Source organism: Oncorhynchus keta, chromosome 2, assembly GCF_023373465.1.
Source record: "Oncorhynchus keta strain PuntledgeMale-10-30-2019 chromosome 2, Oket_V2, whole genome shotgun sequence".
Taxonomy (NCBI): Eukaryota; Metazoa; Chordata; class Actinopteri; order Salmoniformes; family Salmonidae; genus Oncorhynchus; species Oncorhynchus keta.
Window position 1 is genome coordinate 34,010,593 of NC_068422.1, and position 13,096 is coordinate 34,023,688.

Sequence of the window (13,096 nt, forward strand, 5' to 3'; positions counted from 1 at the left end):
GTTAGTCAGACTGATTGAGGTGGTATGTACATGTAGGTATGGTTAAAGTGACTATGCATATATGATAAACAGAGAGTAGCAGTAGCGTAAAAGAGGGGTTGGTGGGTGGCGGGACACAATGCAAATAGTCCGGGTAGCCATTTGAATACCTGTTCAGGAGTCTTATGGCTTGGGGGTAAAAACTGTTGAGAAGCCTTTTTGTCCTAGACTTGGCACTCCGGTATCGCTTGCCACGCGGTAGTAGAGAGAACAGTCTATGACTGGGGTGGCTGGGGTCTTTGACCATTTTTAGGGCCTTCCTCTGACAAGGCCTGGTGTAGAGGTCCTGGATGGCAGGCAGCTTAGCCCCAGTGATGTACTGGGCCATACGCACTAACCTCTGTAGTGCCTTGCTGTCAGAGGCCTAGCAATTGCTGTACCGGGCAGTGATGCAACCAGTCAGGATGCTCTCGATGTTGCAGCTGTAGAACCTTTTGAGGTTCTCAGGACCCATGCCAAAAAATGTTAGTTTCCTGAGGGGGAATAGGCTTTGTCGTGCCCTCTTCAAGACTGTCTTGGTGTGTTTAGACCGTTCTAGTTTGTTGTTGATGTGGACACCAAGGAACTTGAAGCTTTCAACCTGCTCCACTACAGCCCCGATGACGAGAATGGGGTCATGCTGTCATCAAGGCAAAGGGTGGTTACTTAAACAAATCTAAATATATTTGAGATTTTTCAAACACTTTTTTGGCTACTAAACGGCCCTCTTCCGGGGGGCGGAACTGATTGAATCGGCCTGGAATCGGGTGTCGGAACCAATTTTAGTCATTTTAAATATTACTATTATACATTTTATACATACAAATTATACCCATCCACAAAAAAAAAACATTTTGTGTCAGAGGAAACACCAAACACCATGTGACTGTATCAGTGTGCATGCGCCGAGCCCGCCACAGGAGTCGCTACAGTGCGATGGGACAAGGACATGCCGGCCGGCCAAACCCTCCCCTAACTTGGACAATTGTGCGTCGCCTCATGGGTCTCGCGGTCACAGCTGGCACGGGTCTCAAACCAGCATCTCTATCAATGCAGTTATGTACTGCGATGCAGTGTCTTAGACCGCTACACCGCTTGGGAGGTTCCAGCCACAAAGTTTTTAATGCTTATCAATTGCCTTGCACAAAGTTTCAAAATACTCAAATACTACAGAACTCTTAATTGTGTTTTTTGATCACGGAAACAATGAGGAAAATATGGAAAAATAAGTCATACATTTGGGCCAGATAACTCACACCGGAATCGGCACAAGCTCAATCCCCGCATCCTAGCCATAAGTAATACTGCCGAAGGCATCCCAGACTCGGGCCACATGATGTCGGCTGAGTCTGACTCTCAGCCGGAATCGGCCCAGATCCACTGTGCTTGCTGGGATGTTATTTCATAGTTCTGATGTCCTCACTATTATTTTTCAATGTTGAAAATAGTCCAAATAAAGAAAAACCCTGGAATGAGTAACTTTTGAATGGTACTGTATATGTATTGATGTATGCACATATAGGTATTTTCCTCAGATACGCTAATTCAAATGGACCTTTGGCATACAGTGATTCTGGAATTAGACATACCAATGGTAAATCAAGGAGATTAGACATTTTGTGAAATCTTTAGAATTTCTGAGTGTTTTTCCATCTGTTTACGTAGGTATAAATAAAGCCCCCACACACACACACACACACACACTTAGTAACAATACAGTGCATCAACTAAATATTTTGAAAGTAATAGAGGAGAACAAAATTCTTGCTGTTTGATTTATTTTACATGCATGTACTATATGTCTAATGATTTACTTTATTTTAAGATTGACGTTGGTCTGTGCATACTATTTAAGTTGTGTCATAATAATTGAGCTTGTTTTTGTCCAATTTACAATTGTACAGTTTGCATATGCCTTACTGGTATTGTATATAAAATGTAATGTAAAAAAATATTATCTTTTGTAAATGGCCAAGAGGTAAATGTGTAAAAAGAATTCTGTCAGGTTTGTTTTTAATGTGTTTTTCTAAAGAAAATATTTTTTTCTTAAGTAACTACACTAGCTGATATAATTTATTGGACAAATTCCAATAACAGGAAATTGCATTTTCTAATACTCATGCCGATGTTTTGACTCCGGTCTGGTTACCATTGCCAAGGAAAGTGAAAAGCCATGACACCCTATTAAGGCAATTTCATGTATGGTTTGCATACTCTAGGGGGAGTATAACCACCAGGGGGAGTATAACATAAGAGCAAGCTACTGTCACTGAACATCCCCAACTTTGATTCGCAAACACTGTTTAGTAGTGTTGTATATGTAGCGTGCCATATGTTTCCGGTCTACGTAGTAGTAGCTTGCGGAATGTGATAGAATACGTTATTAGGTGTCTTTGTCTGCATGCGTCTCTTTCTGAGTTGCTGACACGCTAGATGTGTGCTTAATCATTTGTCTTTTAGAGTTGGATTTTGAATGTGTACATGTGACAGACAATCGGTTTCCGTGCGATTTTGCTTCTATGCGATTTTGTCTTCAGTTCAGTCTGTGTGTTTGTAGTGTCTATTTTCATTGGCATATGGCTGTCTTTTAATTGTGTAATTTGAGCATGCAGTGCATTTATGTGCATATCTGCGCTTATCGCTCTTATCTTCCTCTTACCCTCTATGTGGTAGGTTTTTGCTTGAGTAAACATAATTGGTGAAACTGTAAACTCGAAATAAAGTGATACAACGTAGTGGTATCTTTGCCAGGTTGCAGTTGTAAATGAGAACTTGTTCTCAACTAGCCTACCTGGTTAAATAAAGGTGAAATAAAAAATAATATAAAGTGTAATTTCTGCCACATGCAGGCTTAATTTCTTTTCTCTTTTTTTTCTCACAGTAACAGTCATATTCTCACCTGGAGCTGTGAGGGGAGATGTCTCTCCAGTGAGGGCTTCCAGTGAGATGGGGGCCAACTAGGGTAGGGAGAAAAGGCCAGAGTCGCCTGCCCTGCCCAGGGGAGAGCCTGGAGATGAGTGATCCACTCAGCCTAGGCATCCCACCCCCTGAGGACAGGAAGGAGAATGTTGACCATTAGTCTGGTACAGCCCTCTCTCTTCTCTCTCTATCGCTTGCTCGTTCACTGCTGCTGCTCTCTTTTCTACCTCTGTCTTTTGTTGATATACATATGTTTTTGTTTTGTATTTGGTGTGTAGATGTCCTTATAGTTGGTATTTCCAGGCAGTAACTGCCAAAATAAAGAAACACAAACATAAAGTGTCTTAATAGAGCATTGGGGCACCACGAGCCAGAACAGCTTCAATGTGCCTTGGCATAGATTCTACAAGTGTCTGGAACTCGACTAGTGTTTTGTTGATGGTGGTGAAAAACGCTGTCTCAGGCAGCGCTCCAGAATCTCCCATAAGTGTTCAATTGGGTTGAGATCTGGTTACTGAGACACGCACACACACCCTTTAACCCCCCTTATGCTCATTTGAGACCCCTCTTTCAAAGTCACTGAGATCTCTTCTTCTACCCATATTAGCCAAAATATGGGCAACTTGGCATTTTTATACATGACCCTAAGCATGATGGGATTTCCCCCCTTTACACTTTTTTTTATTGTTTTTTATTAACAACAAATCAATACATAAAGCACATGAGGGAACACAAGCATACATAGATTACAAACAATGGACAATCGAGCTAGGGGGTACAATATCACATTACAATTACACAAGGACCTTAAGGGACATACATATACTTACAATTCTAACAGCTTTTTTGTTAGTAGAGCATTTAACCGTCTTAAAATACAGTTCAATTTCTTTTTGTAGGGTACGAAAATGTGGTTTTCTGTTTGTAAATTTACATTTGTGTATATGAAATTTGGCCAAAAGAATAATGAAATTAATTACATAAAAATGATTCCGCTTATTTCTATTGTATGTAAAGAATCCAAACAGTACATCTCTCCACAATAGTGTAAAATCTTCATAAATGTGTTCAATTATAAACCTACTGATGTCTTGCCACAGTTTTCGTACATGCATACAATGCCAAAAAAGATGCACAACTGTTTCTGGGTGGTCATTACAAAAGGAGCAATTTGAGTTGATGTTTTCCTTAAACTTCTTCATATAGTGGTTGGCAGGATAATATTTATGAATAATTTTAAAGGAAACTTCCTTAATTTTGTTAACAAGTAGGTATGTTTGTGGCAACATCCAAACTTTTTTCCAACAGATATTATCAATAAATCCATTCCAATAAGGCATGACATAAGGTATAGATAGATACAACATCCTGCTGAAACAAGGATCGTATCGCTCTGTTGTTGAATGGACCAAAAGAGAAACAAATCCTTCCTACTGATGAGTCAACAGGGTCAATAGAAGGTATTTCCCCCCTTTACACAAGTGTTTACTTTATTTTGAAAGTTACCTGTATTTTGGCTGAGGCCCCCATAATGACATTAATGACTTTTCCTCTTTCTCAGGCTTTAGATAGCTGTGTGTGGTCTGACTTGTTCAGCAAGCAGCTTCATTGTTATCTCACTTGATTGAGAGGTTTGGCCTTTCAGCGTATTACTTTGAAGTCAAACTTAATCTCAGAGAGTGGAGATGATCCCCGGCCTGTGAGTTGACATCGAGGTGTTTGTTAAATACATTTGGACCAGACAAGTTGGCATCCATGACTGAAAAATACTGACTTGCAACCACCACTGGGCAAAAACTGGTTGAATCAACATTTCCATGTCATTTCTACAAAACAAAAAAGCAATGTGATGACGTTGAATGGACGTGGAAAACTGATTGGATTCGCAAAAAGTCATCAACATAAGGGAATTCCAATTGTTTTCCAACTAACTTTTAACCTAAATGCAATGACATGGTGAAATGTTTTGTTGATTTCATGTTGAACTGACGTCTGTGCCCAATAGGATGTGCCTAATGTGAAATTGTTTGATAATCTGATTCTTAATTTCCTGTATAATCAAACATTATTGCACTACTATAATTGTTTTTCTATTATGTCACAATTTGGGCTGTAGACATCACATTGAGTAGGCTATAACTTAACTGTGTCGCTTGTTATGACAAGGGCTTTGCATGTGTAATTCGTTCGGTGACTCCTATTACGTGAATCATTCATGGGTATCGCTTTCCTGTTTTATGACGTGACATCTTTTCCAATAGAAACACAACATTTAATTGAGATGCATACGATACCAATCCACAATGTGACGCACAAATGGAGGAAATGTGCCACTGCCATCAAAATGATTGTTGACACCATCGCATAGCACTTTCCCCTGCTATGGGAATAATAGGTAGATGATTCAGAGTCCACGTCTTCCCTCTGTCCACGGGAGTGTGAGGCTGAGAGAGAGGCAGAGTCTTAAGAGGAGCCGTCGGCCGAGCAGCACTCAGACCTGCCGCTTTAAAGGCTTTAATCAGCTCACCTTTACTCTCTGTCATGCCAACCAGTCGCAAACACACACACACACACACACACACACACACACACACACACACACACACACACACACCTTCTCATGTTTGAACACAAGAGTTGGTGCAACCACGCATTTTCTCAACGTAAATTAATTAATAGTTGGGGAGTTCCATGTGTGTGTGTGTCCTTCTCTGTTATATCCGGGTATGGCATTATGTGTCCCGTCATTCTTCTCTGTGCCCTGTCAGACAGACAGCTCGCTGGGCTGGCTCTGGGCTTCAAGGGACTGACTGGTGTGAATCAGAGAGCAGAATGATGAGGTGATTGTTGAGGGCCCAGAGGTCAGTGCAGCCTCCCGTCCTTCCCCTCCACTCTCCTCTCCACCTCCCCATCCTCTCTTTCAGGAGTCTTTCCCCAATCTGAATGGTAACCATGTGAGACTTGAGAGCTCAGCATACCTCTCACGCTGAGGGTGGGGTGGGGGGCACATTGTGCCCCTGTCTTTCTTCAGACTAACTCCTTAATCCTCCTGCTTTAATACCCCGAGCACAGAGTTCCCCACTACAGAGGTGCTATCAGATTCCTCCCCATCCCCGGGTCCACTTGCCCCCTCGGTTCCCCCTGACCCCCTGTTCAAGGATAAGGTCGGCCAGCCAAGGCCTCTGCGGGATTAGCATTCATATTACCGGGGGAGAGAGAGGGGGTCCTCCCGAAACCATGCTGACATGCACAGCGGCAGACTGCTAACAGAGAACAGGGGTGATGGTGGGGCATGGTTGGGTGGAAGTGTGGACGATTAAAACAAAAACAGTTGCAACCCCTTTAAATTGATTAATTTAGAAATAAGAATTCCCTTGTTAAAATTGGAATTCAGATACAGATTTGATTGTGGAATACACAATTGAGCTGAGAAAGATGTCGTAATTTGTGTGTCACACACACACGTCATGATGGAAAAAAGTGAGTGAGGTCCAAGCCAATTCCCTTTAGCTCCCCTTACACTTGCGCGGGTAAAATCTGTGCACAGGATGGCGCTGAAGCAGTTAGCTCGAAGTTGCAATTAGACAGGCATTATATAAAGGATATTCACATAACAAGGGAGCAGCTACGGCATCAATTAGGTCACTGGGCGTCTTTGTTGAAGAAATAATGAGATTTTTTGATAAAACAAAATGTGCTTCCTTATTACGATGACCTAATGAGTTGTCCAGTATGTGGGAAAGTCTGGGGTCGTGCGGTCCCCCCTGCACCTGCGGCTCTGCTCCGCACTGATACTGTGCAGCGGAGGTCCCCATATGAATAATTAATAACCAGTAAATGCTATCAGCATTTTTCCCCACACAATGAATGGCACATAGAGCTCATTGAGGTTATCAACAAGGGACCCACTGGTCAATTGGGTCATTGATTTGGATTGTTTGACAGACCCGGAGGAGCAAGTAAAGTTCAAAAATCCCAAGTAAAATTGAGAAGTTTGTCACAGAATCTGTTGGAAAGGGCTGTCAGGAGTGATTAAAGTGCATGAAAGGGCCCAGCGATCAAACGGCCAAGTCTCCCGCTGCAGATTTAATTTGAATTTGCATCCCTTTGTTCCTGACTCCTCATGAAGCATGATCTGATTACAAGGGTGAACAGTTACAACGGGGAATTGTGTGCTTATTTGTCTAACAAAACTGATCTTATTTTTTTATGTCCATGTTACAGATACCAATCATATTTTTCAAAAACCAATGCACACAAAAGCAGAGGGCATGGTTAGATACACTTTACATTGGTTTACATTCAGGTTTCCTTCGGTGACATTAACTTTTAGTGAGGTTAATGGAGTTTGTTACGTAGCAGAGACAGTGCTGCCTCATTAACTGCGAGGCGCCTAGCCCTCTGACCTTGCTGATGAAGGGTGACAGGCCAAACGGGAGGAGGTGATTGGCCAGCAGGTTCAGCAGTTGAACGTGCCACCACCGATGTTTTCCGAGGAGAAAAATCTACAGCCCTCCTCTCCGTTTGATCCACTCATTCCACGGTCCTCTGTGCTCCTCACACCGAAAAATAGCTTTAACGTTAATGGTTAAACTACAGCAAATGTAACTGTGTTCAATCAGTAAAGCATTTAAATGGTGGCTTAAATATGAGAAATATAACTAAAACAAGAAATACATTTTAGTAAATAGAATTTTTCAAAATGGTTTCAAGATGACAGAAATTATTGACCAGGGTTAAATGGGTGTAGCAGTTGTACAGATCAAGCCTGTCATTTTTGTAGGGCCTTTTAGTCTTTGGAAACATTTGCAGTCTGAACAAACACATCTTCTTTTACATGGCTGTCATTTGCCTTTCTCAAAACTTTAAGACAATTCAATCAACCTCAATTACTTCCTCGTTTTACTACATAGGATGGCTAAGAGAGAAACGACACATGTCATATTTGTGTTTTTCTTTAAAAAAGTAAAACATTTCTGTAGCATTAGAGGTGAAGTATATTTTGTGTTTTTTATGTGTAAACATTTCTTGGTGTACAATAATTTGTTTTTTAAAGGAAACATTATTATTCCATTTGTTTAGTTTGGCAGTATTTTTGTTTGATCATAAACACGTAAACTCTTGTACTTTGCTGCATGTTGCTTGTTCATAGCCATTTCATGTGTATAGAAGATTGGCAACATTTCATAAGTCATTTTACAATTGAAAAAGTGTGACGTTAAGATTACAGAAGATGAAATGATATGATTTCATAAATTGAAATGGTTCATTAAGGGAGAAAGAGCCTTCTGTTGTGAGGTACACTCTGAACTATATAAAAAAATTGACCCTTCCTTGTTCATTAGTGTCTTCTTAGTCAATCATAACACATCAGAAATGAGTTTAATATTCAAACACAAGAAAATTGACCTTGTGTGTGCCCTTCTTCACCATGGAGATGTCACAAGGCTTCATCCAAATTGAGGCAATTAGCAGTGATGTGTCTCTCCATTAAGCTGAGTGTCTCCACTGTGTGCTAATGACGGCACTGGGACATGGCCTAATCAGTCTCGGATTCCCCCAGAGTTCACAACCATCTTTGGCTGGCTGAGAGAGGGGCCAAAGATGGTTGTGAACTCTGGTGGAATCCGAGACCATTCAGGCCAGCATCCAGCCCATTCAGGCCAGAGCAGCAGGTACTGTATATCAGTGGCATGGCCTGCCTGCCATGTACAAGTGTTGTGAGCTTGTGAAAGAGCTCCTAATGGACTTTTGACATTTTAAGTTGTATTTAGTTTAGTTTCTGAGCTAGTAGCCCACATGCCTTTTCAAGTCTTGTCATTCACAGTTTACTGTAAATTGTTTGAGAACAGTGGTTTCCTGGCTATTTTTCTCAGAGCCTTCTATGAGCAAAAGTGTAGAGAATGAATTAACTTGAATGGATGAACCAAGAATGAACCAAACAAGGCAATATATCATTTAAACCCCAGCTAAAAAACACCGCTTTGACAGTAGGCCTCATACTCCTGTGATCTGGTAGGGTGGTGTACTTTTGAACCTGGCACACGCCCTCTTTCTTTATGTGTGTAATCTTTTGGGATTTGTCTGTCTGGGCCATGAGGACGGAACAAAGTAGGGTGCAAGGTGAGATTCTACTTTGCCTGCTGGGTAAGATTGCCACTGTCTCCTGCATGTCTGAAGGAGTAGGGGTTAACAACAACCATAACACAACTCCATATCCGACTCCACCCTTTAGAGATAAACACTGGTAAACCTGGCTGGGAGAATAAGGGACTGACCTCATTGAATCAAGTCATGTCCCTCTTACTAGAATTATTAGTTGCCATAGTCTAAATCTGTGTAGTGGGGAAACGGAAAACTATTATGATACATTTTGATTCACATTGCTTCATGATAGGACTCTCATCCTTAAATATCACAATGTGATATTTTGATGTATTCTGAATACAGGTATTGTGCATTCCTCACTTGCTGTAAATATTGTAATATTGCATATTCAGTGTTGTGATTCAAGGAAGCTACATTTTGTTTCTCAGAGTTATAAAACTCCTTCAAGATTCTCCTTTAAGCAAAATAATTATTTTAGCCACGCAAGATCAACCTCAAAGGAATGAACAGCTGTAATGTTTTCAGACACTTTTTTGTCTTTAATTGCATTTATTAATTCATAGTTTATATTTTCACAACATATTAATAGTCTACTTTAATTGAATAATCCGATTTACTAAGAATTCAAATTCCTAGACAAGAAAGCATTTTGCAAAATTTAGACTTTAAATCCTGACCTGTCGCTGACCTTGAACAAGGCCCCATATTGTGGGTGAGGGCAAGTACCCGGCCTTCAGATAGATATAATTACTGTGAGTCTGAGCTGGATTATAGTAATACTGATCAGCCTACTCGACACAACTCACACAGATAAGCCCATCCGTATCATTCAAATTAAAACCTTTGATATTGATATTATTTTTGATGCCTTCTTACGGATTTAGAGTTCCTCTTGTGGTACTCATTGGGCTGTGTGCCTTTGTGAGAAGCGATAAGGGCGCAACCTATCTGCAGAGCCATATGCCCGTGGTATTACTGAAACAAATCTGTGGGGGCGTCTGGGTCGGGGGCTAAGGGCGGTGGGCGTGTGGGAGAGGGGGGTGTATTACATCCTACATTGGTGAGGGATGAAAGAGTCTTTCAGTTCAACCAGAATCAAATCCTCCTCTAGTTCAGAGGGAACATTCATTTTCCTTTTTTTTCTAAGTGGGTTTAAGGTTTAGGCCCTGTATGGGAAAGCACTGACAAGCTTTCAAGAGAAAGTGGTACATTTTTGTCTCCTGTTTCCAATTTTCCCCTTTTCTTTGTTGTCAGGTATGTCAGCAGCAAAAATTAGAATGTAAATGTCATATACATTTCCAATCTAAAGACATTGTAAGCGCAATGCAGTGTTTTTCATTGCCCATATTTTCTATACAGTTTTACCTGGCTTAAAGTAGCTATAACATCTTCAGAGGTGTTGCTCGGCATGGAGAGAATAGTTTCTGTAGCTGTTTAAATAAATCATATAGGTAAAACATGTTTTTAATACCTTTGATAACAAGGACAGTATTCAATACCATTTATGGCAATCAAGACCTTTCACGGCAAGCTAGTTCCTTGTTCTACCAAAAGTAATAAAACACTCTCACACTCTCAAATAGGAATGGAACATTTTCTAAATCCATTGACCCCTTACTCTACCCGTTGAATATAAACACCAGCCGTGCAGTCATCGTTTAGAAGACCCCTTTTTGTTTGCACATTGTGTAAGGTCATTAGGTTACATAAACTGTGGCTTTACACTGTTTTGACAGAAGTCTCAGCATCCTTATTGTGCTGTAATACTGAATTAAAACAATGATTCAGTGGTGGACTTCGCTCTTTTTTTCATGCCATCCTCTAAGCCCAGTATCTGGTGTGAATTAAATCCTGTGTGTTTTAAGACTACAAACAGTTCAGAGTCTAATAGGTTTGACCAGTCAGTAACCTCTGGCAGTAAAAATAAAGCATGAAAAAAAAACTAAGCTTCTGTATTCATCTTGTGCACGAACTGCACTGTGCGGCAGATGAGTCAGTGTTGTGCTTCAGTGAAAAAGGGGGTAATAGGGGGAGGGGGGGCGCTCCCCTCAATAGAGCCATTAATGAGAATACAGAGCGAGAGAGGGAAAGAGTGCAAGAGACGAGTAGAATGCATGTGAGAGCGACTTAGATGGGAGACCGAGGGGGAGACAGTGAGAGAGACAGAAATAACAGGAGAATGTCTGGGACAAACCACTGAGGTAGAACATGTGAATAAGAGGAAGGAAATCACAAGTTACATCACATTTTGTATCTCATTTCAAGTGGCACTAAGGTGTAACTATGCTCAAAACAGGGGCAGGATGTGATGACCCCTGTCTGTTTTTGTTTGAAGCTTAATAAACCTTGTTTATATAAAAAAGTCTGTAAGGAACATGAGCCTGAAGGGTGTGGCAGTTAACAATCCACTACTAAAAACAAAGAAATACCTATTGTTAGTGCGACATTTAAGCGAGGCTGAGCCATTGTGGTTTGCAACAAAAAAAACTTTTCACGTGACTTTATGAAGTTCATTGCTGGTCAGAGTTAGCTCTTCGTTTTTAACCACTAGAGGCCACCACACCCAAAACACTGGCACCCCTACTGAGAGTTCAACTGCATTTACTAGACTGGACCCAGTTTCCCAAAAGCATCTTAATTCATTAAGTTTAAGTTCATTGTCAGAACCATATGATCCTATGGTTCTAAGATGAACATCGCCTTAAGAGGCTTTTGGGAAACCGGGCCCTAATCAAGAAAACAATCAAATAAATATTGGACATGGTGGCAAACTGTTTTTCTTGTGGTTTAGACAGTTGTTTCTCAAATAGCCACAGCAGACATGCACTCTGGACTTTAAGCTTCGTAAGGTAGCTCTGTGCATTGACTCCCTGTCAAAATAAAGGTTAAATAAAAACAAAATACTTCCTGAACTCTGTTCTCTCTCTGAACTTTATGGCTATGTCTTTCATCGCCAACATCTGAGCACTTAGAACAAAAACAGAAAATAGGTTTTTCTCTATCCATTTTAATAAACCATAAGGATTTATGTAAGAGGGAAAAATACATTCCTACCAAGGTGAAATTTAACTTGTAGGCCCCATTTCTGTCTGTGTGTCTGTCCTCACTCTGTTGATGGCTGAGGGCTCCTGAAGGTAGACACGGAGCTCCAGACATCTGTCAGAGACATCATGGCCTGACAGAGGCCTCATGACTTTCCTTAAAGTCTGTGTGGTGTGGTCCAGAACTGGGTTTTATATTTCAGCCACCTAGGACTGATCTCAACTCCTGACCTTCTCCTCAAGACTTCCTCTCTTTTTCTCGCTCTCTTTCTCTCTCTCTCCAGTCCCTTTAATTTTCTCTCTCTCTGTCTCACTCCCTCTCTATGGTAAAAAGTAAAACCTCCTGTCGATTAGCAGGCTCTGTTCCAAGCCTAACATGGTCTGGGAACTTTTCACCCCAAAGTCGACAAATAGTGAATTATGCTTCCATGGAAAAAGGGCATTAGGCAGGAGGAGGAAAGGTTTGGTTTCTGTACAATACCCAGCTTAGTAGCTAACACATATGTGTTATGTGCTACTAAGCAACAACTGGATAGAGCTGGGTATTTGTAAGGGTAAAGAGGCCTTTTGTGAAAATAAAGAAAGATTGATAGTTTACTTGATAAATTTACCATTAGAAATAATCAGCACAGTAACATGTCCTTCCACTCAATCTAACATGGACATACAGCTCAACAACGTGTTTCTCTTATCCAGTACTCAGTCATCTGTTTCAGCAGAGAAAGAAAACTGGTCAGATGACCTCAAAGAGAGGCTGATGTGGTTAAGAACCATGATAAAGGGCTTCACTCACTCTGTATCCAATTACATGTGACCTTTTCTGACATAGCTGATACTGTATTCAATAATGTATATGTATAACCCTGAGATTTCTTGAGCAGAGCCAGGTTAACGCAGCCCACTCAGGGCAACTGTAGGCCTACTTCCAAAGAAAGCGAGATGAACTCTTCAGATCAAATGGCAAGCATCTAGAGGGCAGCACAATGCTGTGACTGCTAGGTTTGCTGAGA